This window comes from Podarcis erhardii, assembly GCF_964252035.2.
Source record: "Podarcis erhardii genome assembly, chromosome: 4".
In the NCBI taxonomy this organism is placed as follows: Eukaryota; Metazoa; Chordata; class Lepidosauria; order Squamata; family Lacertidae; genus Podarcis; species Podarcis erhardii.
In genome coordinates, this window is record NC_138508.1 from 69,968,054 (window position 1) to 69,993,256 (window position 25,203).

The window sequence follows — 25,203 nt, forward strand, 5'->3', positions numbered from 1 at the left end:
CCGCGACAGGGTGAGCTCCCGTCGTTCGTCCCTGCTCCTGCCAACCTAGCAGTTTGAAAGCACTTAGTGCAAGTAGATAAATAGGTACCGCTCCAGCGGGAAGGTAAATGGTGTTTCCGTGCGCAGCTTTGGTTCACCAGAAGCAGCTTAGTCATGCTGGCCACATGACCCAGAAGCTGTACACCGGCTCCCTTGGCCAGTAAAGCGAGATGAGCACCACAACCCCAGAGTCGTCTATGACTGGACCTAATGGTCAGGGGTCCCTTTACCTTTACGCCTCTGGGTACCAGTCGATGAGGGAACACAAGTGGGAGAGTTGTGCTCAAGTTCAGTTTCTGGGATTCCTGTAGGCATCTTGTTTGCAACTGTAGGAACAGAATGCTGGATTAGGTGAACTTTTGGCCTGATCCAGGAGGCTTCTTTTTATGTTCTTACACTCTTACAGTGGCTTTTATTGCAGGATATCAAACCTGACCCTACATCTCTGGAAATCCATGTTATGTCCATGTTATCAGATTCAAATATTGTGCTGTGAGTGGTAAGCTTGTGTGTCATCTGTCAAAACCTTAGTAAACAGGAAAGTTTCATAATATCTTCTCACCCACCCAGAAATCTGGATAATATATAGGAATCAGTGGCGTAGCGTGGGGGGTGCAGGGGGGGCTGGCTGCAACATCTGGGGGTTAGGGTTAGGGGGCGCAACATCTGGGGGTTAGGGTTAGGGGGCGCAAATCCACGGGTTAGGAGGTGCAAATTACTTGCCTTGCCCCGGGTGCTGACAACCCACGCTACGCCACTGATAGGAATACTAATAAATTGTCTGGGTTTCTCCATATTTTTGCATGCTTAGGCACCTTGAAGAAGAGAGAGAGAAAGGGAATAGATTTATTGGGCTCTGGTATTTCAGTGTTGATAGTATACTTCTAACACATTTTTGTTCAGCTGCAAGAGATTTCTGACTTGTGAGGCATTTTCTGGGTAGTGATTTACTACTCAGCTAGATAAGTACAGTCATTGCTGTAGCAAATCCATGATTATGAGCCTTTATTCAGACTTCGGTTTTGCTTGATTGTACCTAGAGATCAAAAGACAGATTTCCATTTAGAGTGGAACCGTAACAGCCTATTTCTTAGCTGATCTTAAAAGCTGAGAAGTGTAAAAAGGGAGATGAGGGTTTTAGTACTTTTGTTTAAATGTGTACATTTATGTGCACTCTTCTTCTTTTTTAAAAAAAGAACAGTGTAAACAACCCAAAGGCCATATACTAGACTCAGCTTCAAAGCAGGGGTCAGAGAGACTAAACAAAATGAGCAGACAGACCCCATTTCAAGAAGGGCATAAAATCCCCTAGTAATTTTCTCTAGATTGTTTAATGTGTGAATCTATTGCTACAGATGTGGGGATAAATTATGGGCATTACTTTCGTTCCTTTCTTTTTAAAACACCTTTAAAAAATGCTATTCAAGGCTATTGCCATTTAGTATGAATCCTGGATATGAGAAAGTATATCATCTGCTGGTGAAAACTTTACAGTCGTAAAACGTGCCCGTTCTTTTGTGTAGCTCTCTGCATCGCTATCGGGGAAGGGTGTAGCTATGCAAATGCAATGCACATTCTTATTAACATTGTTGGAGCTTGTTAAGCAATTCCGCCTTTCCTAGCCACAGTTATGTAGGAGAGAGATTGTCACTTGAGTTTCAGCTTAACATTTTATTTTTAATCAAATATTTCATTGGCGTATCCCAGGAGCCTTTCAGGTTAAGAGTGGACACGGAGAAGTTAGATAAGAATGAAAATAATCTCTCATACCACAAATTGACTTCCCCCTTTGTAGCCTGAGACACTGTTTCCAGCTGCTTTTCAGCCTCTTAAATCCTTGAAAGCTTTCCTAATCCTCGTGTAGGCAGCCCTTTATGTGTGATTCCTCCCTCCCCCTTCTCCTGATTGGTGAGGCTATTTCATGGCCTAATTCAGCCAACTACGACATATCTGAGCTGTGATTTGAAATAGGAGCTCGGCGGACAGTTGGCTCGCTTCTCCTGACTTGCAATAGGCTAGCAGGGAGAAGAGGGCACAACAAGGTGGAGAAACTTGACATTGTCTTGACGAGCGCGCGCTCTCTCGAGCGGGGGACATACGGAAGGAGCAGGGAGGCGGAAAGTTGCCGGCTTGTTGGGAACTGCGCATGGGATTTCGTTTCCTCCTGAAACTCTCTTGTTTCTGGCTGGATGGATAATGGGATTCTAAACATGAGGCAGGTAAGACACACGCGGCAAAAGCTGCTCTGGAGGCAGGAAGCGAAGGGGGAAACCCAGAGAGGTGGGTTAGGGGAACTGGGTGGTGCTGATCCTCCGCATTTAATTACTTGATTCTGTAGAGCTGTGGGTCGTTTTGAGTTGGAAGCTGATTTTGCAAGTTTTGCCTTCTGGATTCAACATCCCCCCCCCAAAAGCTGGTAGTTGGTGACGTCATTGGCAAGGGCGATCGGTTTTGAAAAAAAGGGGGGGGGGCTGATGGCAAAGGATCCCTTCCCCGGGATTTGCCTTGTCAGCTCCCGTTTGCTCAGCTTTAAATGGGTGGCATCGCATCTATTGCGCTCCTACCTTTTGTTCGTGACAATCCACAGTAGCATAAGTTGCTGGGCTCCTGCAAGCATGCCATCAAATGCTGAGCGTATATAGCATTTCTACCCGAACGTCATTATTTTAATATTTCAACACCTTTTGCTCGTTAAGCTCTTGCAATTGTTTTATTTATTAAACGAAGGGAAATGCAATCTATTCACGTTCCAGTTTAGCACATGTAAGCGCTAACAAAAGAGTCTGTTGTTGTAATTTGTGAAGTTTTCAGTACTGACAGATAAATGGTTGATGATTTTTGAATGATTTTATATATATATATAATGCGCCATGGCAGATTTTTGTTGTTTCTTACAGTTTTCATTTTGGGGGAGGGGAAACCCTGTTCTTTAAAGATTCCTTTTTGATAATTCCATATTTAATTAACAACTGACTGGGACATTGCCAATACCTGGAAGGTATTTTTTGTTTGCAGGTGGAGGGGGGGGGAGAGCAAGACAGAGGCTGCAATCCTAAACCCCACTTACCTGGGAGTAAGTCCCATCGCATTCAGCAGGAGTTGCTTAGGCACTGTTAGGATTGCACTGTGAATCTGCTTAACTCTGTAATGACGAAGAGTAAAGAGAAGAGACAGTTTGCACCTGTATGGACAATAAAACTCCTCATATTCTTCCCATTTTCAGAAAATAAGATTGGAGGAGTATTTTAATGGTGATCAGAGTAATTTCACAAACAAGAATGAGAGGGAAATTCTGGGAAGATTGCTTCCCTTGAGATGCCTACTTGTGGAGCTGGCTCGCCTTGTAGGAAAGCAATTTATTTACTTGTGCTCAATCAGATCATTTTCCGCGCAGTGCCTGGAGCATCCTGAGATTCATTATAACCACCAGAGGGAGCTTGGCTAAGAGAAGTTTTCAAGAAAGAAGCTTAAAGATACTTTTTAAAAGATTTCATATGTACTCTTTTGAAAGTAGTCAGGACTCCGTTCTACATAAATGTTGAGTTAAGGTACTTCTGGTTAAAATGAAGTTCCAGGCGACCTTTAAAAAGCAAATGACAAATGTGCAAAGTATGGCTTTGAGAGAGAGGGAGGCAAACAAAAATGTAATAAGGAAGGGAAGATGTTTAAAAAGAAATGGTTTATGGTGGTAATGAAAAATGCACATAAGTGGTATTGATGAACACAAAAAGAAACAAGCGAGATGTTTTTTGCCTCATTAGACTTGTCCACCTCAATATACACTTAACTCCCCTGCTCAGGCTTGGTTTTTTGTTTGTTTTGGCCTGGTGATAATTTAGCTATTCTGAACAGCTATTGTATCTTTCCTGTGTACACTTGACATTGCTCGTATTTGTCAATTGTGCAAAAAGAGACACTTATGACCCTCCTTATGTCCTCCTTCATTAACATCCTAGTCACGGATGCACCTGTCCCTTCTATGCCTGTCACTTAGAGCCGTATCTCGCATTACAAGACCCAAGAGTGGTCTCAGAATGGCAAAGGGATATGAAGTGTTTCATCTGATTGTGTAATTCGCACTTCTGGCATGCGCCGTGAGAATCTTGATGTGTATTTGCAGTGCACATGTCTGAGCAGGAGTCAGTTGCATGTATTAGGGATTCTGGTTATATATTTTTGCAGCACCACAGCGTGCTCCTGTATCTTAAGATTGCAGTATAGGAAACAGACCCTGTTCTGAATCAGCAGTGCAGATACTCCACTTAAATTAGTTCCTTATTAAGGCTGTCAAGAGAGGGCTCCTGAGACTTACGTTTTTACTTGCTCTGTACTTGGAAGTAAACACACACACCCCAATGTTCTATGGGGTGTGTGTGCTCCTATCCTATGTTGGGAGTCCTGAGTACAGTTTCTAGGGATCTCATTCAGAACATGAATTACTTCTGCGTAAATGTGTGCAACGCAGTCCTAAGCATGTTTACTCAGAAGTAAGACTGTGGTGGTATCAAAGTATGGTTAACTGAACTTTGGTGTGTACCAGCCTTAGAAGTGAACTGTGATGGTCACATTTCTGTGCCCTATTTCTTCTTTTAGTAGCCTTTAGTGAAATATCTGTTTATCTTCGTGTACTGAACAAAATTCCATCAAACCAGCAGATCAATCAGCTAGCATTCTTCAGCAGATGGAACAGTTCATGCACATCCAGACAGAGACTGACATTTTTTCTAATGTTTATTGGAGGTTTGCAGAGCTGAAGAACTAACAGGGATTCAAAAACTGAGAGTTCAATACAATGAGATGAATGTGACCAAAAGCCAGAGATGTGAGAAAACTGAAAACTAATTCTGAATTTAAATTAAAAGTATAATAAATAAAATGACACTTGGACAAAAACAGGCTTTCTGTTATCTTCCAGCCAGTTTCTCATAACAATGGTGCTACAGTTTGGATTTATTAACTTTCAGGCACAGTGATGTGTCTTATTATGAAATGGAGGCCCTATATTGCCCTGATAAATGATCTTGACCAATGCAAAATATAAATTCTCAAGAATGACAGAAAGGCATAGATCTGTGTCTGGGTGCTGTCTGGAAGAGCAAGAATTAGCTACAGAAATGTAATATGCTGCCAGCCATACTGATAAAATTCAGCCTTCACTAAAGCAGAAGCAAGCCAGGAGGTTCTATAGAGAACTAACTATATAGCCTTGATTAAACAACTGCCTGGGACATTATTGGAAAAGCAAGCCACAAGTCATGAAATATATTAAAAATATTGATTGATGTGTTATGAGTATGCTGTGCTATGAAAGGTTGCAAGAACCAACATTTATTACAGGAATAACTGTAAACATAGGAGGAATGATATCTCTGTGGGCAGTGATGGAAAACTCAACTACCTATGTGGCATTTGAAAAACTACTTTTGCTCCTTTGAAGATGTGTCAGGCTTCCACACGGTCATCTAATCTCTAACCTGCTTTTTGTCATGCAAGGAAATGGCAGGAGGATGTTTTCTGCAGTTGAAGCAGCACGTATAGCATGCTCAGTTAACTCTGTGCCTCTTTCAGGATTATATTCTGTTTTAATATTTATCTTCCGTGTCATTTTTGAGGAAAAGCAGGTTACAGATTTAAAAGCACAAACTTTGGGTTAAGAATTCGCAAAGCTTAGTAAGGATGCTAGCAGGAGCGGTTTACTTGAAAACTGGAGAGGGCAGTGTGGGATCTTCTAAAGACTCCCTAACTCTTTACCTTATACACTAGGTACAATATTTCATTGCAAGTTGGGAGTAGCTTGCTTTCACAAATCCCCACCACCTTCTACAAACTCCTTCAGCACTGGAGATGCATTTCAGCAGTATTTTGCGATGGACTTTGACAGAAAGTGGGAAGACGCCAGCCAGCGCTCTGATTCCAAGTAGATAGAAGAAAATTTGGTTGTTAGCAAGTGGATGTATTTAGGACTAGAATATTCTGAGAACTGAACAGAGAGGGGAGGTGGGGGATTAGGAAGAAATTCATCTAAAATTTAGCACTTAGCTTAGCTTAACTTAGTTCTATGGGTGGCTAGCAGAAATCGTATGAAGTGTACTGGGCCTTACAGACAGGTGTGCCTAAGAACACAACCTAGCTACACACACCCCTACAATCGTCTGCCCCCTTTTGTGTATATTCTTTTAATATCCTCCCATTTCCCTACTGAACTGTTTCTATTCCGTAGCTTAATTATTGCTAGAAGAAGAAGAAAATCTCCTTTAAAGGGTTGACCTCAGCTTTTAGTGAGAGTTTCCCCATCCTTTTGTACTGCTTCTCTGACTGAAAGAAAAATGTACTTCGTGTCTGAGAATGTTGCTGTTGTATTTGATGGATAATAAGGGAAGAAAAAGTAGATGGAGTCCATAGGCTGTGTATCAGTTAATTAGTGGCTGGACATTACCCAGTAGGAAGTCTGGGAAAGGTTTTTGTGTATGTGTGTGTTGTCTGCTTTCTTTGATCACTTGTGTGGTAAATAGACATGCAGAGTAACTATGGCAACATGTGCTGTAGGTTTGTGGGAACAGGGAGACTCAATCACTCAACAAAGGATAGTTTGTTAGAATAGTTGGTTATGATTACAAAAAGGTGGTAACAATCAGGCTATTTAAAAACATGCGTTCTGGGAGGAAAATGCACATTTATGTTACCAATTTAAAAGCAAAATATGTTTCTGTAACTACAAAGGGTTTGCTTTGGTGCAAAAGGAAAGCAGAAAGAAATATGGGACTTGATTTTAAAAAATTGACCCTTTCATAAAATTAAATGGGTTAACATTTGTGGAGGCTTTAAGTATTGCACTGAAATCAAACTGAGAGGTCGTGATAATGGCATAGGCAGGGAGGGTTAGGTTGGAAGAACAGCTTTCTGCAAATCCACAAGCATTTCTGTACTGTACATGCTTTCGTAAACTTGTGAAAATAAAGTACCTATTCCTATTACCTGCCTGTAGAGGTCAGACTTGAAATTGAATTGCTTTCTCTAAATCCTTTTAAGGCAAAGTCATGGGAAGGAATGAAAGGGAATGCCACTTTCTGTATTAGTCATACATAGAAATACTCAATAATATGGTTGGTTTGTATAGTTTTAATTCCATAATTATATTGCAAAATGGATTGGTACATATATCTTCTTGCGTCCTGACTAAATATACACATTTTATATGCTTTTAAATTATTTAGTTGTATGGCTCCAGATGATCCCCAATAGACTTTTAGTTGTTCTGCCAGCAGAAAGCTTTTGTGACAGTAGGATGCTATAAATGCAAGGCGTGGATTTTTGGATTCAGGTTAAATCATCATTCCAGAGATTGTAATCAAAATACAAATTAATGTGTTGGTTAAAAACTATTTACCATTCGAAGCGCTGCCTCATACATATACTTACTCAAGGCACTATTAATTCCCATTTAACCCTATGGCCCAATTTGGATTTAACACTAAACCATCTTTTAGTACAACCTGAATGAGCCTGGCCAAGCCTTGGGTGCATACAGGAAAGAAGATGGAAGCACCTACAGTTCAAATTAACTAGTTTGTTGTTACATTTGAGAAGTTTAAACAATGGTTTATAGAAGCGAGCCACAAGCAAATAAACCATAGTTTAAAGTAACTAAAGTTCCCTATTCAAACACAACATCAAAATGTGGTTAGTTTAAACCAGAAAACAGTTGTGTTCTAGTCTCTTTTTGAATGAGAGATTGTCATCTCAGGACTAAAGCCCTGGGATAGCAGTTTTCACCTACCATTGTGCACAAAGTCTCAAGTTCATGCATGTGGTTAACTATGGCTTGATATTACATCCAAACTTGGTTTTTGAGTAGAGAATAATCTATGATAATTGCTTCAGTTGGTCAATCCCTGTCCTTTGAACACTAGCCATCATGTTACAAGAAAATTCAAATAGCAACATCAATTTAAAATCCTCAATAAAATATATCTGAAAGTATCTGGCCCAGAGGGACTGTAGAAAATAATGTACTGTACATGGTTTTTCTATGGGATTCATATCCATTGCAGTATGCACACTAAGAGGTTTCTGGCAACTTGAAGACTAAAAAATTATTATGGTATGAGCAAGGGTCAGAGACCTTTTCCATTTTGAGGACCACATCGTCTCATGGGCAGCCTTCCAGGTGCCAGTGTGGCCAGAGGCAAAAAAGACCAAGCAACTTATGTGCCTCTCACTTTGTCCATTAGGCCACATCAAAGTGGTTTTTCTGAGACACATCTTTCCATCATCCATCTTGGCAGGCCAGAGGCATCATCACAGTTCGGACACATTCCGGCAGGACAAAAGTTCTTGAGGAGGTTGGTGAGGAGTGTGGCTTAGGCACCGTCCCTGGGGCCAGATAGAGAAAGCTGGAGGACTATCCCCTGGGGCTGAGGTTCCCCACCATGTCCATGAACACAAGCCCATTTGATCAGATGAAGTGGTATTGAGTCTATAAAACCTTATTGATCTCATCTTAAATCATTTCCAGACTACTTACTCTGTAAGCTGTACTAAAAAACAACAACATTAAAGCAGCATTATAAAACTAGAAATTCATTGTACAACAGCGTTAAGTCTTTCCAAGATACCTGAAGCAACTGATGAATGATGGTTTATGAATGATGGAGGGGAGGGCATTCCAGAGCGCAGGGGCAATGGGAGAGTAAACTCCCTGTTTTTGAGTCACTGCCCTGTGGCATTCTATAGGGTTTGGTGCCACAAGCAAAATTTCCCCAGATGATCATCTGTGTGATCTTACAGGTCTATGCAGGCGTAGGCAGCTTGATCCTTTGGGTAACCTAGTCCCAAGTTGTTCGGGGCTTTATGTGTTACTTAGAAGACCTTTTGCATGGCCCTGTAGGCAGCCGGCATCCAGTGCAGTTCCCTCAACACATCCAGGTGTGCCACTTAGCCGCCTAGCCACAGTATTCTGCACCTGCTGCAACTGCTGGACCAGGCCCCACATAGAGTGTCCAGTTGTGACTTTGTGAATCACAGTGGCCAAGCCATAATGAATTTGTTAGAGTGAGGTCCAATTACACCTGCCTGCTTGCACAAAAGGATTTCCGCTAGCGTGATGGGACTTCCAGTTTCTCACCTCCATTCCAACCCTCTGGAACAGATGTTGAGCATATGCAGCCTGGGTGAGGAAAAGCCAGAAAAGCCCTGTTATGTTGGATCTCAACTTTAGTTTTTAAGGTGCCACAAGACTCTTGGTTGTTTTTGCTGCAGAAGACTAACAAGGCTACCCTTTCTGGAGATCACTATGGTATGATGCGCTGTAAGGTAAATATTTTTAAAGGTGAAAGCCCTGCTGTCTTCTTGTGCCCATGAATTCCTTTGCAGATTTTGAGCTTGATTATTTTACTGCTTGTGTTGTTTCAGTCATTCGATTGTTTGCTATTTAAATAGAATTTTAAAGTGTCCTATTATTTTATTGGAAGGTGCCTGGAAATAAAAAATAAAAATCAGTGCCCAAAGAACATAGCTTATATGTTTAAACACTGTTGGCATACTCATTTTAAAGCATCAACATCGTCAAATTTTTAAAGCATCAGTATTAGTCAGTACAGTATAGAGCCAGTGCTTTGTGATGGAGAGCAAGGGTCCCAGTAGAAGCAAGATTGGAAAATCCATGATCCAGTCTCTTGCTGTTTTAAAAAGTTGCTGTGGGTCATAGCTGTCAACGTTTCCCATTTTTTTAAGGGAAATTCCTTTATTCCGAATAGGATTTCCCTTTAAAAAAGGGGAAAGTTGACAGCTATGCTGTGGGTGGCTCGAGATTGAGACCACAGTGGGAGCGATGAGTTTTGAGGGGCTTTACTCAGTGCTTGATTTGCTCACCTGGCAGTTCAGTTGTGGAGAGAGGTTTGTACTGCTGCTGAAAAACAAGCTTTAAGCTCTCTTTTTAAACTATACTTGACTTCTGCCTTAGAACATCTTACAATATTACATTGAAAGTGTGAGGAGATGACTTCTAGGCACAGTGCAATATGGACTATCCATCTGTGGACAATTTATTTTTGCTATTCCCATGTATTACTTTTATTGGGCAGTCTGTGGGCTTTTGTTATTTTGCAATCCATCTTCTGGCCTGCCTGCACAAAAAAGGGAGGCATTTTTGTTTCCTGCTGTGGCTCTTTTCAAACTTGATTTCATCATAACTGGGGAACAAACCTGAGTGGTTTCTTTCCTGTTGACAGCTGAATCCTTATTTGCTAGTGAGTTACACTGAGTTTCAGTGGGGTTCAGAGGAAGAAAACAAAGATGGTGGGGATCAGGTCCTATGATGAAAGTCCGGATATAAGACTATTAAAAGGCAATATTTAAAATTTGCAGGGTTTTGACGTAGTTGATGGAGCAAATATGTTTCTAGTTGCACCAGAGTGTAGAACCCAAACAACAGGTTTATAGTATAAGAATGGGGATTTCAATTAAATATTAGGAAGAATTTCATAATGGTTATGTGTTATCTTACAATGTAACAGACTGGCTTCGAAGGTGATAGTCCCTCTTTCCTTAGGCAGACAAGCATGCCTTGGTTCTCAGTTCTGAGAAGGTACCATTGGAGGGTCACTGTAAGAGTAGGTAATATTAAGACAGATGGAGCCCCGATTTGACTCAGCATTAAGTAGTTCGCTATGTAATACTTGCAACTAAATCACAGAGTTGTAGAGTTGGAAGTGACCTCAAACAAAGGTTATCTGTTTAAAAATTTGTGTTGGTCTGCCCTAAAATATTTATAGTCCACCTTCTGGCTCCTTAAAGGAGCCCACCAACAGATATAATAAGAACAGAGAGTAAAACACTAAATCAGAGCCATTATACATCCCTTCTGTAAAGGGAAGCTTCTAGCTGAAGTTGAAGTTGACAGTGTCTTCAAGCTATACAGTTTCTACGCAATAGCAGCTGACTATGAAAGGCATAAGGATGACAATCTTAGTTAGACTCACTATGACAAAGTTTGAGAATCAGCATTAAAAAACCCAGGCAGTTGGTCAGGAATTACATATGCAACATGAGAAGACAACACACACAGAGAGAGAGAGAGAGAGAGCGCGCGCGCTAGGACAGGAAAATCTAGCTTTATACACAGTATTGTGTGTGTAAAGGAGAACTGAATCGCACTGCTAGAATGTAGGCAACATTTGGCTGGTTACTACGCAAATGTGCTTACAAGACAGTACGTCCTTGCATGACAGTCATTGAAAACTTGCGAAATAAAGAGCAGCATCTTCCATTTATGTCTCACCTTGTTGAACCTCAAGAAGCCTTTGTGCACAATGGTAGGTGAAAACTGCTATCCCAGGGCTTTTGTCCTGAGATGACAATCTCTCATTCAAAAAATTTCCAGGGTGCTGCAGCTGTGCTCACTTGCTAGCTGTCCTAGGTCATTCATTTTTTTTTTTTTTATAATAATTTTTATTGATTTTACAACATAAACAAAAAACAAACAAACATAATGCGACTTCCCCAAACCTCCCCTTCACTGCATCCAAATTTCAAAATTTTTAGCAATTCTTCATCCCATTTTTATATTTAATTCTCTTTAAAAAGAGTTTCTGCTTTATAAATTTCGATTTATAGCTGTAATTCTTTGTGTCCAATCCCCTGACATCTTAACATTCCGAAATTTTACAACAATTTTTAAGATAGATTTTAAATTTTTTCCAGTCCTCCTCCACTGTCTCTTTCCTCTGGTCACGGATTCTGCCGGTCATCTCTGCCAGTCCCATAAATTCAGTCACCTTGGTCTGCCATTCTTCCAGAGTAGGTAATTCTTTAGTCTTCCAATACTTCGCCAAAAGGATTCTTGCTGCTGTTGTTGCGTACATAAAAAAGGTCCTATCTTTCTTTGGTACCAATTGGCCGACCATGCCCAGGAGAAAAGCCTCCGGTTTCTTTACAAATGTCCACTTAAGGATTTTCTTAATTTCATTATAGATCATTTCCCAGTAGGCCTTAATCTTTGGGCAGGTCCACCAAAGGTGATAAAAGGTTCCTTCACATTCATTACACTTCCAGCAATTGTTATTGGGCAAATGATATATCTTTGCAAGCTTGACTGGGGTCATGTACCACCTATAGATCATTTTCATTATGTTCTCTTTCAGGGCACTACATGCCGTAAATTTAATACCTGTGGTCCATAACTGCTCCCAGTCAGCGAACATAATATCATGACCAATATCTTGTGCCCACTTAATCATGGCTGATTTAACCGTTTCATCTTGTGTATTCCATTTTAGCAGCAGATTATACATTCTAGACAAATTCTTAGTATTGGGTTCTAGCAATTCTGTTTCTAACTTTGACCTCTCCTTCTGAAATCCTAGTTTTCTGTCCTGCTTAAAAGTTTCATTAATCTGGTAATAATGTAACCAATCTCGGACTTTAGGTTTCAATTTCTCAAAACTCTGTAGTTTCAACTTTTCACCATCATATTCTATAATTTCACAATATTTTGGCCAGTCTGTATCCATGTTCAATCTTTTTACCGCCTTAGCTTCCATTGGTGACAGCCACCTGGGGGTTTTACTTTCAAACAAATCTTTATATCGATTCCATACATTATACAATGCTTTCCTAATAATATGATTTTTAAAATTTCTGTGTACCTTTACCTTGTCATACCATAAATATGCATGCCAACCAAAACTATTATCATAACCTTCCAAGTCCAGAATGTCTGTATTCTCAAGAAGTAGCCATGGTTTCAGCCAGCAAAAAGCTGCTGCTTCATAATAAAGTTTTAAGTCCGGCAGGGCAAAGCCCCCTCTATCCTTTGCATCAGTCAAAATCTTGAATTTAATTCTGGGTTTTTTGCCCTGCCAGACAAATTTAGATATATCTTTCTGCCACTTCTTGAAACAGTCCATCTTATCTAAAATTTGTAATGTCTGGAACAAAAACAACAATCTCGGCAATACATTCATCTTAATTACAGCAATTCGGCCTAACAAGGAAAGTCTCAATCTTGACCATATATCGAAGTCTTTCTTCACTTCAGCCCAGCATTTCTCATAGTTATCTTTAAATAGGTTCACATTCTTAGATGTTAAATTCACCCCCAGATATTTTACCTTTTTAGTAATTTCCAAACCAGTTTCTCTTTGAAAACTATCTTTTTCCCCCACCGTAAGATTTTTTTCCAACACCTTTGTCTTGTGTTTATTCAATTTAAAACCTGCTACCTGACCAAATATTTCAATAAGTTCCAGAACTCTTTTTGTACTAGTTTCTGGCTGTTGTAATGTCAAAACTAAGTCATCTGCAAATGCTCTTAGCTTATAATGTTTAGTTCCGACCTGTATACCTTTAACCAGCTGGTCTCTTCTAATCATATTAAGGAAAACCTCCAGTACCGATATAAACAATAGAGGGGAAATTGGGCATCCCTGTCGTGTCCCTTTCTCTATTGGAATTTCATCCATAACCATACCATTTACAATAAGTTTGGCCTTTTGCTCAGAATAAATTGCACTTATACCATTTTCAAAGTTCTTGCCTACCCCCATTCCTTGGAGATTCCTCTTCATAAAGCTCCAACAAATATTGTCAAAGGCTTTCTCTGCATCCACAAAAATCAAAACAGCTTTTCTATTTATATCAGTTTCCAAAAGTTCTAGAATATCTATAATATTCCTCACATTGTCTGACAATTGCCTGCCTGGTAGAAAGCCTGTTTGGTCCCTGTGAATCTCCTCTAACAAAACTTTTTTGAATCTTTTTGCTAGAATGTCTGCAAAAATTTTATAATCCACATTCAAAAGTGATATAGGGCGGTAATTCTTAACTTGATGTTTCTCAGTTTCTGTCTTTGGTATAAGTGAGATGAATGCTTCCTTCCACGATTCGGGAGCCTTTTTCCCCTCCAAAATTTGATTGCAGACTTCTTTCAGTGGTTGTATTAACCAATCCTTCAATACTTTATAATATCTCGCAGTTAGTCCATCTGGTCCTGGTGATTTTCCCAGCTTCATATCCTGGATGGCACTCTCTATTTCTTGATCTGTAATTTTCTCATTTAAACTCCTTCTGTTGTTTTCAGAAATTTTTGATAGTCCGTATTTTCCAATAAATTCTTCTATCTCCTGTTCATTTTTTGGCCCTTGTTTGTATAATTTCTTAAAGAAACTTTGAAAACAATTACTTATCTCATTTGGTTTATTAATAGACTTCCCGTCTACTTCGAGTGATGTCACTGTATTCAGTTTTTGTCTCTTTTTCAGTTGCCAAGACAGTAGCTTCCCACATTTATCTGCAGACTCAAAAGTCTTTTGTCTCATTTGTTTAATTTTCCATTCTATTTCCTGGTTCATCAATTCCATATATTGTGTTTGATAGAATTTTATTTCTCTTAATATCTCCTGGGATTTAGGCTTAGATCTCAGTTTCTTCTCCCCTTCTTTTATTAGATTCCAAATTTTCTCTTTCTTCTCATTCTGTTTTTTCCTCTTTATTGAATTCTGTTGTATTAGGAAGCCACGCATCACGGCTTTACTTGCGTCCCAAATGATTCTTTTTTCTGTGTCTGATCTCAAATTGATCTCGAAGTAGTCTTTAAGTGTTTTTTGGGCCTTTTTGCAAATTTCCTCATCTCCAAAGAGGGTGTCATTCATTCTCCATCTAAAGGTTCCAGCTGTTGTCAGTTTCATTTCCATCTTGACAGCATTGTGGTCAGAGCAGGTCTTTGGGCAGATTTCTGTTTTTTTAACCTTTGATGCCAGATTACTAGAAATCCATATTTGATCAATTCTAGTCCATGTCATTTTTGCTTCAGAGAAGAAGGTCCCCTCCCTTTCCAGAGGGTTCCTAGTTCTCCAAATATCAATCAGATCCATAGTGTCAGTCAGGTCAAAAAAAGTCTTTGGTAGTCTTCCATCATTAGATATTGTTTGTCTTTGGGCCTTATCCATATTTGTAGAGACGACTCCATTCATGTCACCCATCATTATAATTTTAAAGTCCAAAAAGTCCATTAAAGTCTCATGCAACTTCTTGAAGAATTCAGCCTTCCCCTCATTTGGTGCATAAACTCCAACAATCAATATTTTTTCTCCATGAATTTGGATTTCCACTGCCAGGTATCTTCCTTGGTCATCCTTAAAGATCAATTTTGGTTCAAATTTTTCCTTGACATAAATCACAACTCCTCTTTTCTTGACTCTATCTGATGATATAAATTCTTGTCCTAATCTCTTGTTTGTTAAAAGTTTTCTATGTATCCTGGCAATGTGGGTTTCTTGTAAACAGATTATATCTAGATGTTCCTTCTTTAATAAATGAAATACTTGGCCCCTTTTTCGAGGGTGGTTCAAACCATTGCAGTTCCAACTGAAGAGTTGCAGAGACATTTTAGTTACTGGGTAGATCTTCCACCGACTGCACCAAGTTGTTGTTCCTCCTCGGTCGGTGCTCGGTTCAGTCCAAAAGATAGATTTGAGATGTCCGGTACTTCCTCCTCACTGACAGTTCCTTTCTGAAGATCCTCTTGATTTCTTTCCAAAAAGAACTCTTTATCCTGGTTTGTTTTTATTTTAATTTTCTTCCCTTTGAAGCTAAAGGACAGCCCTTGTGGAAATTCCCACCTGAATGGGATATTATTCTTCTTAAGTAGATCAACTAGTTCTTTAAATTGAGATCTGACCTCCAAAAAATATTTAGGAATATCCTTGAAGATTTGAATCTGAGAATTTTTAATGACCAAGGCCTTCTGGAAGTGTAGGTTCAATATTTTGTCTCTTTGTTCCTTTGATCCTAAGGTAATTAAACAATCTCTTGGCTTCTTCCCTTGCTTCCTGCCAATCCGAAAGGCTGAAGTTATCATAAATTCATCTTCCTCTCCATCTAGCTCATCATTCCAGAAGTCTTGAAATTTATCTGTGAGGAATTCCCCAAGCTTGTCCTCTTCCTCTTCTGGAACCAGTCTTAATTTCAGATTCTTACTTTTCCTTTCCAGTTCTAGTAGGGCTAATGCTGAATCATGTTCATGTACTTTTTTTACAATGGGCGCAAACTTTCCTTTGGTTTCTTCAGCAGTGGACCTAGCACTCTCAGCTATTCTCCTTGTTTCCGTAGATTCTTGAACCAAACGGTTTATAGAATCTGTATTAGATGAAATTGTTGTTGTATTCAGGTCTAGTCTTGTTGTCAACTCCGTCAGTTTCTTAGAGTTCTCTGTAGACTGTTTGGTAAGTTCTGCAGATTGCTTAGTGAGTACTTCTAGTGACTGATTTATTTTAAGCAGGGCCTGTGTCATTGACTCCATTGATGCTGCTGTTATTTTTTCTTGTGCAGCTGCTGCTCCTGATAAGGAGCCTCTTTTTTGAGCTTGTTTTTGAGCCTGCTTTGTTTTACTTCTTGTTGAAATCTCTTCTGGCGGGTTGCTCATAACTCAAGGTCATTCACACAGGAAAGTTGCAAGTGGAAAATCCCACTGGATACACTTTAATGTAACTAAAGCCCTCTAGAGGAGGAAATTGTAACCATCCAAAGGCACCCAGAACAAAGAAACAGAAAGTCCAAAGGCAAAAGTCCCATTAAAAGTCTTTAGTTTGTAGCACTTTACTGTTAGAATTGTAATCCACCAAAGTCCCGAGTATGTTTCAAAATAAGTCTTATTTTGTAGCCGCTGTCCTTTGACAGCTCACTTGACAGTTCCTTTTTTCAGGCGATCGCTGCTCCGGCAGCCTGGCCAGAAGTATCGGCAGCAGAGGTCTTTTATTCCTTATCCCTTTCTTTTGCAGGTTAAATTAATTCTGTTTCCTCCCCCCCTTCTCCTGCACAACAGGGGGGAGATCCTTTCGATGTCTGGTTTAATAAGAGTTAAAAGGAAAGTCCATTTAAACACAGCTTAGTCTTTTCATTGCTCCGTTAATCATGCAGTTCCGGGAGGCTGACTTCCTTAATTTTTGCCTTCCCGTTTTCAGCCAAATCTTCTAAATTTTTTAAGTCCCGTTTTACTTTTGCGATCTTACTCACGGGTATTGTTGTTGCCAATCGTTGATTTCAGAAAGGAATCGGCGCTCTCCGTTAATGGCGACGCGGCTTCACTCCGTAAGCTGGGTAGCGATCCTCAGCACCGCGCTCACCCCGATGCCGCTCCGGAGCCTTTAAAAAGGCTCTTTCACGATGCCGGGGGGGCGCAAAGGTGCCCACCGAATCTCCTTGCTCACAGGCTTCAGCGCCTGTGATTTTAGGGGTCCCCCGCTTGCCGTAGCGGGTAAGACCCGAACTTACGGAGCAGTCCTGCCTCGGAGCTCGAGGCTAGGACCGCCATCAAACGCTGGCGCCGACCGGAAGTCTCTTGTCCTAGGTCATTCAAAGGCCAGTCAATTTCTCTATGGAATGTGAACTCCACTTACTAGAGAATGCTGCCCTCCTATTGTTGACACAGTCACTTATCCTAGGTGAAAGAGAGGTGAACCAAGAATGCCTGATCTTGCCATGGGCTGCTGATTCTCCATGAGCTTCACTTCAACCTCTGCTTTCTTGTCTTGAACAGTTAAACAAATGGTAGGCTCTGGGGTGATTATCCCAAGATATGTGCATCCTGGTCCACCTCCCTCTTGGGCCCTGATTTCAGTTCACAATGCTCAAACTAGTCTGCTTTTGCTAGACCAATTAATCAGTTTATCCCTTCCTTTTAAAAGCAACGTTAATAATTGGGGAGGTGGGGTGGCAATGTCAGAGACAGTGGTAAATGATGCAACTTTAATGTGTATCAGACCTATGAAACCCATTCACTGCATTAATTTCACTTTGAGATTTATGGTTTAAAAAAATGGGTTAAACCCTTTATTAAAAGGGTTTTTAATGTTAGGTTTTGTATTGTGATGAAAGAAGTCAAACAAAACAATTCAGCTGAGGATTTCTTCTGCAGTTAAAAATGCTAAAAATGGGCTGTGGTTGTGTTTGGTTTGATTAAACCAATATGGTGATAAGATATTAAAGGAGAGCGACAACATTATACACATCGATAACAGAGGACATTAATGCCTGCAGCCACAATCTACATAGTGAATTCTAACGGGGGACGGGGGGGGGATGGCTTCTTACGTTAGATAGGTCAATGTGATTTGACCTAGTTTTGCTTTGCTACTTAGAAATTATGTCAGTATTACTTATGTCACTCCCTTGGATGAGCAATTTAACATCCTTTTTTGCATTGCAGTATTCTCCTAATACTCTATATGTTTACTTATTCTGTCGTATGATCCTTCAGGCAAAATATTGCAATCTGGATATAGGACAAGAAAAAGCCACTAGGCTTTGTTTTGAAACATGTCCTTGCTTTTGGTGAAAAGAACCATTTATTTGTCTTAAAAATATATAGAAAATCACCTTTTAAATTCTAAAATCCTCTCCTACATCCCTCCATATAATCCTTATGAAGATTAAATAATGAACAAGGCCATGGGTGCAATTAGGATGTGAACTGATCCTGCTATTGCTATGATGTCTCCCATGCTATATTATTATTTTTGACATTTATGCTGAGTGTGAGAATAGTTATCTCTTGAGTTTTCCTTCAAATTCCTGAATGCACTGAAGCAATCTTAAATGCTAACAAATTTTATTTAAAGCATAAGCTTTCATGAACTAGAGCTCCCATCCTTAGTTGCAACATACTTAGGTTTAACACATTTATGGCACAATTATTATATTACCAAATGCAATAGATATCATTTTGACTGTTAAATGGAGACAAAGGGAAGGATTGTTTACGTGTCCTATTTCTGTTATAATAATAATAATAATAATAATAATAATAATAATAATAATAATAATAATTTATTATTTGTACCCCGCCCAGCTGGCTGGGTTTCCCCAGCCACTGTGGGCATCTTCCAACAAAGATGAAAAGTACACTAAAATGTCACATATTAAAAACTTCCCTGAACAGGGCTGCCTTCAGATGTCTTCTGAATGTCAGGTAGTTGTTTATTGCTTTGACATCTGATGGGAGGGCGTTCCACAGGGCGGGCGCCACTACCGAGAAGGCCCTCTGCCTGGTTCCCTGTAACTTGGCCTCTCGCAGTGAGGGAACCGCCAGAAGGCCCTCGGAGCTGGACCTCAGTGTCCGGGCAGAACGATGGGGAGGAGACGCTCCTTCAGATATACTGGACCGAGGCCGTTTAGGGCTTTAAAGATCAGCACCAACACTTTGAATTGTGCTCGGAAACGCACTGGGAGCCAATGTAGGTCTTTCAAGACTGCTGTTATATGGTCTCGGCGGCCGCTCCCAGTCACCAGTCTAGCTGCCACGTTCTGGATTAGTTGTAGTTTCCGGGTCACCTTCAAAGGTAGCCCCACGTAGAGCGCATTGCAGTAGTCCAAGCGGGAGATAACCAGAGCATGCACCACTCTGGCGAGACAGTCTGCAGGCAGATAGGGTCTCAGCCTACGTACCAGATGGAGCTGGTAAACAGCTGCCCTGGATACAGATTTGACCTGTGCCTCCATGGACAGCTGTGAGTCCAAAATGACTCCCAGGCTGTGCACCTGGTCCTTCAGGGGCACAGTTACCCCATTCAGGACCAGGGAATCCTCCACACCTGCCCGCCTCCTGTCCCCCCAAAACAGTACTGTCTTGTCAGGATTCAACCTCAATCTGTTAGCCGCCATCCATCCTCCAACCACCTCCAGACACTCACACAGGACCTTCACCGCCTTCACTGGTTCTGATTTAAAAGAGAGGTAGAGCTGGGTGTCATCCGCATACTGATGAACACCCAGCCCAAACCTCCTGATGATCTCTCCCAGTGGCTGCATGTAAATGTTGAAAAGCATGGGGGAGAGGACAGAACCCTGAGGCACCCCACAAGTGAAAGCCCAGGGGTCTGAACAGTCATCCCCCCCCCACCACTTTCTGAACACTGCCCAGGAGGAAGGAGCGGAACCACTGTATGACAGTGCCCCCAGCTCCCAGCCCCTCAAGACGGTCCAGAAGGATGTTATGGTCGATGGTATTAAACGCCGCTGAGAGATCCAGCAGAACTAGAAAACAGCTCTCACCTCTGTCCCTAGCCCGCCGGAGATCATCAACCAGTGCGACCAAGGCAGTTTCAGTCCCATGATGAGGCCTGAATCCCGACTGGAAGGGATCCAAATGTTACTATTGAAGCAAAACTAGGTCTTTCTGTGTCTTTTCATACGTTGGCTTTGATAGTTAAATAGCAGGGCAAAGTTACAGTACAATCCCATGCTTAGTCTGAAGTAAATTACAATGTAGTCAATATGATTTTTCCTGCATTGCAGGGGGTTGGACTAGTAACCTCAGGGTTACTTCCAACTGTACAATTCTAGGATTCTGGCTGATTTATTCCCATTTGAGGTTGCTATATTTCATCTCCATTGTCAGAAGCCATATGCCTCTGGATACTTATTGCTGGCAATAACAAGTGCGGACAAAGAGGATGAACTAGATGGGCCTTGGGCCTGATCCAGGAGGGCTCCTCTCATGGTCTCTTATGGCAACCTTAGGTGACTGACCTAGGATCTAAATTAGCATGCCATGCAACAACACCCTGATGCTTCTATGTTGCACCCAGGTGGTCATTTCCACTCAACCAAATTTAGCAAAATGAACATGTGAGGTGGAAGGAGGATGACGCCCACTCCCAACACATCTTCTGATCACACTGGTGATGGCGATGTATTTGCATCAGCTACAGGGAACTAGGCGGAGGGCCTTGCCCTGTGGAACACCCTCCTGTCAGATTTCAAGGAGATAAACTACCAGTTGACTTTTAGAATACATCTGAAGGCAGCCGTGTTCAAGGATGTTTTTAATGGTTGATGTTACCCAGTCAGATGGGTGGCATATAAATAAAAAATAATAATGCTTTTTAAATATTAATTTTATTATTACATTGTATGAAAAACAAAACCTTGTTGAGAAAAAAGAAAACAAAATGACCATATCCACTAAATCAGTTCATAAAGAAAATAAAATTGAGTGTACTGCAAATTATTCATACAAGGTCAAATTTTAGGGTGGACTTGAGATTGCACCTGAATCTTGCAGTCCAGACTACCTTAAAAGTTACATATCCCCTAAATAGTAATTTAATTTAACTTTAATTTAATTGTATTAAATTATTATTTAAAACACAAAATATTTCTCACTAGTTTAAGGAGCAACAAGTAAAATTAACGTTGGTTGTGGTTGTGGTGTGTGTTCATGGGGCTTTTTTTTTAGGAAACCATGCTATGTCAACACAAGTTAGAAATTTAATCAATCAATCTTTCAACAGTTTTGTGTTTGTTGTTTTTATGGGGGGTCATGAGGTTGGTAATTGCCTCAAACTAACATGGACAATTGCTTAACTAATATTTGTGTTGATATTGGGTAAGTAGTTCTGAGACTTTTTTTGCCAAGTCCTTGAGAATTAATCAAAAGAAAGTTGTTCAAGTTTATGTTGGCTGGTTTATAATGGCAAGCTCCCTTTGCTGGTGATGTGCCAGCTTGCATGTCAATAACTAATTGCAGTTTTGAAGTCTGACACTCATCGGCCACACATTTTCTCTGCTTGTCAACTCTTGTAAATAGACTATCGGCAAGTAAAAAAAAAATCACATTAAGTTAAAGTAGTTAGTGAGTCTTGAAGATTTATTTCAAAATATGGGCACTGGGTGGTATGAGCTGAGTTTGAATTAATCATTCGTCTTTGTAAAGAGCAGTGTCTAGCATCATCCTGAAGGTCATTACAAGCCATTGGGACAAATGAGATTATGCTTCCTCTGTACTGTGCTATTGTAAGCTGTCAGTGCACCACAATTACTATCAGGGTCTGAAAAATGTGTTCAGTGCACAATACCTATTCTGGCTTTTGAGAGTTTACCTGGCATTGCACTCACACTTTCAGGTATATCTTCAAATTTTGAGGATTAGTAGCATTATTTTTTAAAGGTAAAATAAAGCTGTGATGCTCAGGATGCTGAATTCTGGATCCGTTTTTTTCATTCAGTATCCCACATCACATTCCTGACAACAACAAAAGCTTTATGATAGTGGTGCAAGTTTGAGAGAATTCCTGCAACAGTTGTCTATCGCTTTCCCAAACTAATTCTTGTTGTAATAAGCATCCATAAGAATATTTCAGCAATTTTCTAGTAATATAGCTGACTCCCCCCCCCCTTTCCAGGAACAGGCAGAGCAGAGAGAAAGTATGGGGTTGCAAATATGCATGTTCCAGCACTCCATGAAAGTTTTTAAGATGTCTGGGGAAAGGTGAGATTTTCCCATTAGTCCCAGCACATTTAATGATTGACACAAAAGAAAACCTACTGAGTGAGTGACAATTTGACATTACACGTCTTGGTCCAATAAAAGTGGGTTAAACAACATCTTAAAGCCAAAAATAACTGTTACAGATCTGGGGTAACAGAGGTTGAGGATGCAAGGGCACCCATAGCTGTGAGAGTTATTCAATGTTATAAATCAGTAAAGGGAGTAGAATTTTGCTGATATTTGAAGCAATGAAGGGAAGATGCCAAGCGGTAGATTTAACATACAGGCTGAACTAGATCCCATGTTCAGATCACGGATAGTGATGCTGTTAAGAGCACAAGGAGAACTAAGTACCGGGCCATTGTGTAAATGTGAAGGACCTCTTGACAGTTAGGTCCAGTCAAAGGTGTGTGGTCCTCATCTCGCTTCAAGCCGAGGGAGCCGGCATTTGTCCACAGACAGCTTTCCAGGTCATGTGGTAAGCATGACTAAACTGCTTCTGGCACAATGGGACACCGTGACAAGTACCAGAGTGCACGGAAATGCTGTTTACCTTCCTGCCACAGCAATACCTATTTATCTACTTGCGCTAGTATGCTCCGATCTGCTAGGTTGACAGAAGCTAGGGTAGAGCAACAGGAGCTCACCCCGTTGCATGGATTCAAATCACTGACCTTCCGATCGACAAGCCTAAGAGGCTCAGTGGTTTAAATCACAACAACACCCACTCCCCCTACCGGGCTATTAAAGAGCAATTGACCATGCAGGTGCTGTCCTCCCCAAGTGTGTTAATTATCAGAAGACAATAGCAGAATTGAGAGGTGGAGGTTACAGGAGGCATGATGTTGCACAGGGAAAATGTCCTCTTTTTTGAAAAATAGAGGGTTGGAAAAGGCGTTGGGAGCGAGCAGATAGCTGGGAGGAGTTGCAAGGGTTCTTGGGAAGGAGAAGGATAGAGCCAGAACTCCAGGCAGAGCCCATGCCATCTTGGTAGGCTGGAAGAGAGATACAGTCAGGGATGCCAGCTCCTGGGGGCCTAGCCCTTTGTGGAGGGGGGAGTATTTTGGGGGTCCAAAAAGTACAGAGCACAGTGCAGCTCTAGTGACCAGCACTGGTGGTCCACCTTCAGCCTGAAGGACCGTGATGCAACCCCATTGCTGAAGCTAAGCAGGTCCAAGGTCTGGTCAGTGCCTGGACTGGAGATCACCTGGGATTCACGGCACCTTTTATTGAAGAAAGGCAGCATATAAATGTGATCAGTAAGATAAAGAATCCTGTTCATATCCTTGCACCTGGGCTGGGAGAATACTGTGCTGGCTGTTTGCTAGCCTGAAAAGTCCACACTGATCTAACGCTGGCTTCCGAGTAAACATGAAAGCAATACAGCTGTCATGTCACACCTGAGAGCAAGCTTCAGGGAAATCTTGTAAAAGAAATTTAAATTGGTTTCAGTGGGAATCCCAACACTTGAAAGAATTTTGTTAATGACTAGACAAAGTGACAGCTAAAAATTTTCTTTCTTACAGCATAAGGAAAAGCCCATAGGATTAGATCACTGGGAATTATCAAAACTTTGATATAAACCCATGCTAATAAAGAGCATGTTTTTTCTGACAGCGACAACAGACTTCAGTTAACCTTACTATTAGGAACAGAATGGCTATGGGGAGAGGGGAATCACAAAATTGAATTGCAGAGTGAAGGCCTCAGTATAGTTTGATGCTGGGAAAGCTGCAGAGTTAAAAAGTATTAAGAGGTTTTGCCTGTTGTCCAGTACCGATGTATAATTACACTAAAGTTTACATTTGCTTGCAACAGTGGCTTTTGTTATATTTGTTTCATGGTAAATGTGGATTGGAGATCAGCTGGGTTCTGAGTCTGCAGTATTTGGAACAGACAGCTGAGAATTGGTCACCTGTCTAGCTTTTGCTCATGTTTTGATCACTGCATTTTTACTTAAGCTGTCTAAACCATGCAACTATCAGTAAAGGCTGAGATCTGCCCCTACTGTTTTATTTTTAACAAACAAGATAGAGTGCCACTGTGGTCCTATGAATGCCAACTACTGCTTTTCTGCTGTGTTGCTAAGGGCACCCAGCAGCCCAACTTTATCAACCTGGCATTGCTATTAGGTGAACCACTTTGCACAGCAGAACAGCCACTGTAGATGCAAGCGATATCACCTTCCTCCTTCCCTCTGTCAGTCAAGATCCAGCAGCATATCTCCAAGCAAAAATGTGTGAGAGCTCACAGCCTAGAGTCTGAGCAGCAAGGAATATACACACACACACACCTTAAGACCGAGGGCAAGGGTGCTTGGCTTTTTATACAATACAGTTTTCAGAAAGCTCTGTCATAAGGGATAAACTATATGTATATGGTACAAAATGTGGCTCTTAAAGAACACATTATTAGAAATAGCTACTTGTGGGCCTTATCAGGACACTGGTGTGCTGGGAGGTAAGGAAAAAGATAGCATTGGGTAAAAGAAGGGATGTGTACATGTGACATTAATGTGGTTAAACCATCCAATGTACCCTTTTCTTGTCCCGAAAAGGGTAAAGAAAAAGGTGTCAGCCCTAGGAACGCAGCTTGGACTTTGTATTTGCAAAACTAAGGAAGACATTTAGCATGGCTGTATAGGTTTCTGAAGCACTATAGAATCTTTCCACATTTACAGCTGCCCTATGTAGTTTGTAAAGTAGGCACTTGTGTCAATTTTTTATTTTGGTTTTGAACTTTTACTAAGGGTCCCTCTTAGAGTGCTTGTGCTGAAGACAGTTCTATAGTAGCATGTCTATCAGCACAACAGGTGTCTGAATTTGTAGCACTATATTTTAAGAATATGGTGTGCATTTTCTCTTTAAGGTTGCTCTCAGGCCTCATTCAGCATTTAAGTC

At 40.8% G+C, this 25,203-nt stretch overlaps 1 protein-coding gene across 4 annotated transcripts in view; it reads left to right on the top strand.

The window, feature by feature from the left end:
- Positions 1-25,203, top strand: part of MID1 (midline 1) — a 283,968-nt gene that overhangs the window by 170,124 nt on the left and 88,641 nt on the right. For 2 of the 4 annotated variants that reach the window (XM_081858698.1, XM_081858702.1), the window contains exon 1: positions 1,997-2,258. The exons of the other annotated variants lie outside the window; for them this stretch is intronic. The gene's annotated coding sequence lies outside the window, so the exon portion shown is untranslated. Of the gene's footprint in view, positions 1-1,996; positions 2,259-25,203 lie in introns of those variants that run through there. 4 annotated transcript variants of the gene reach the window in all.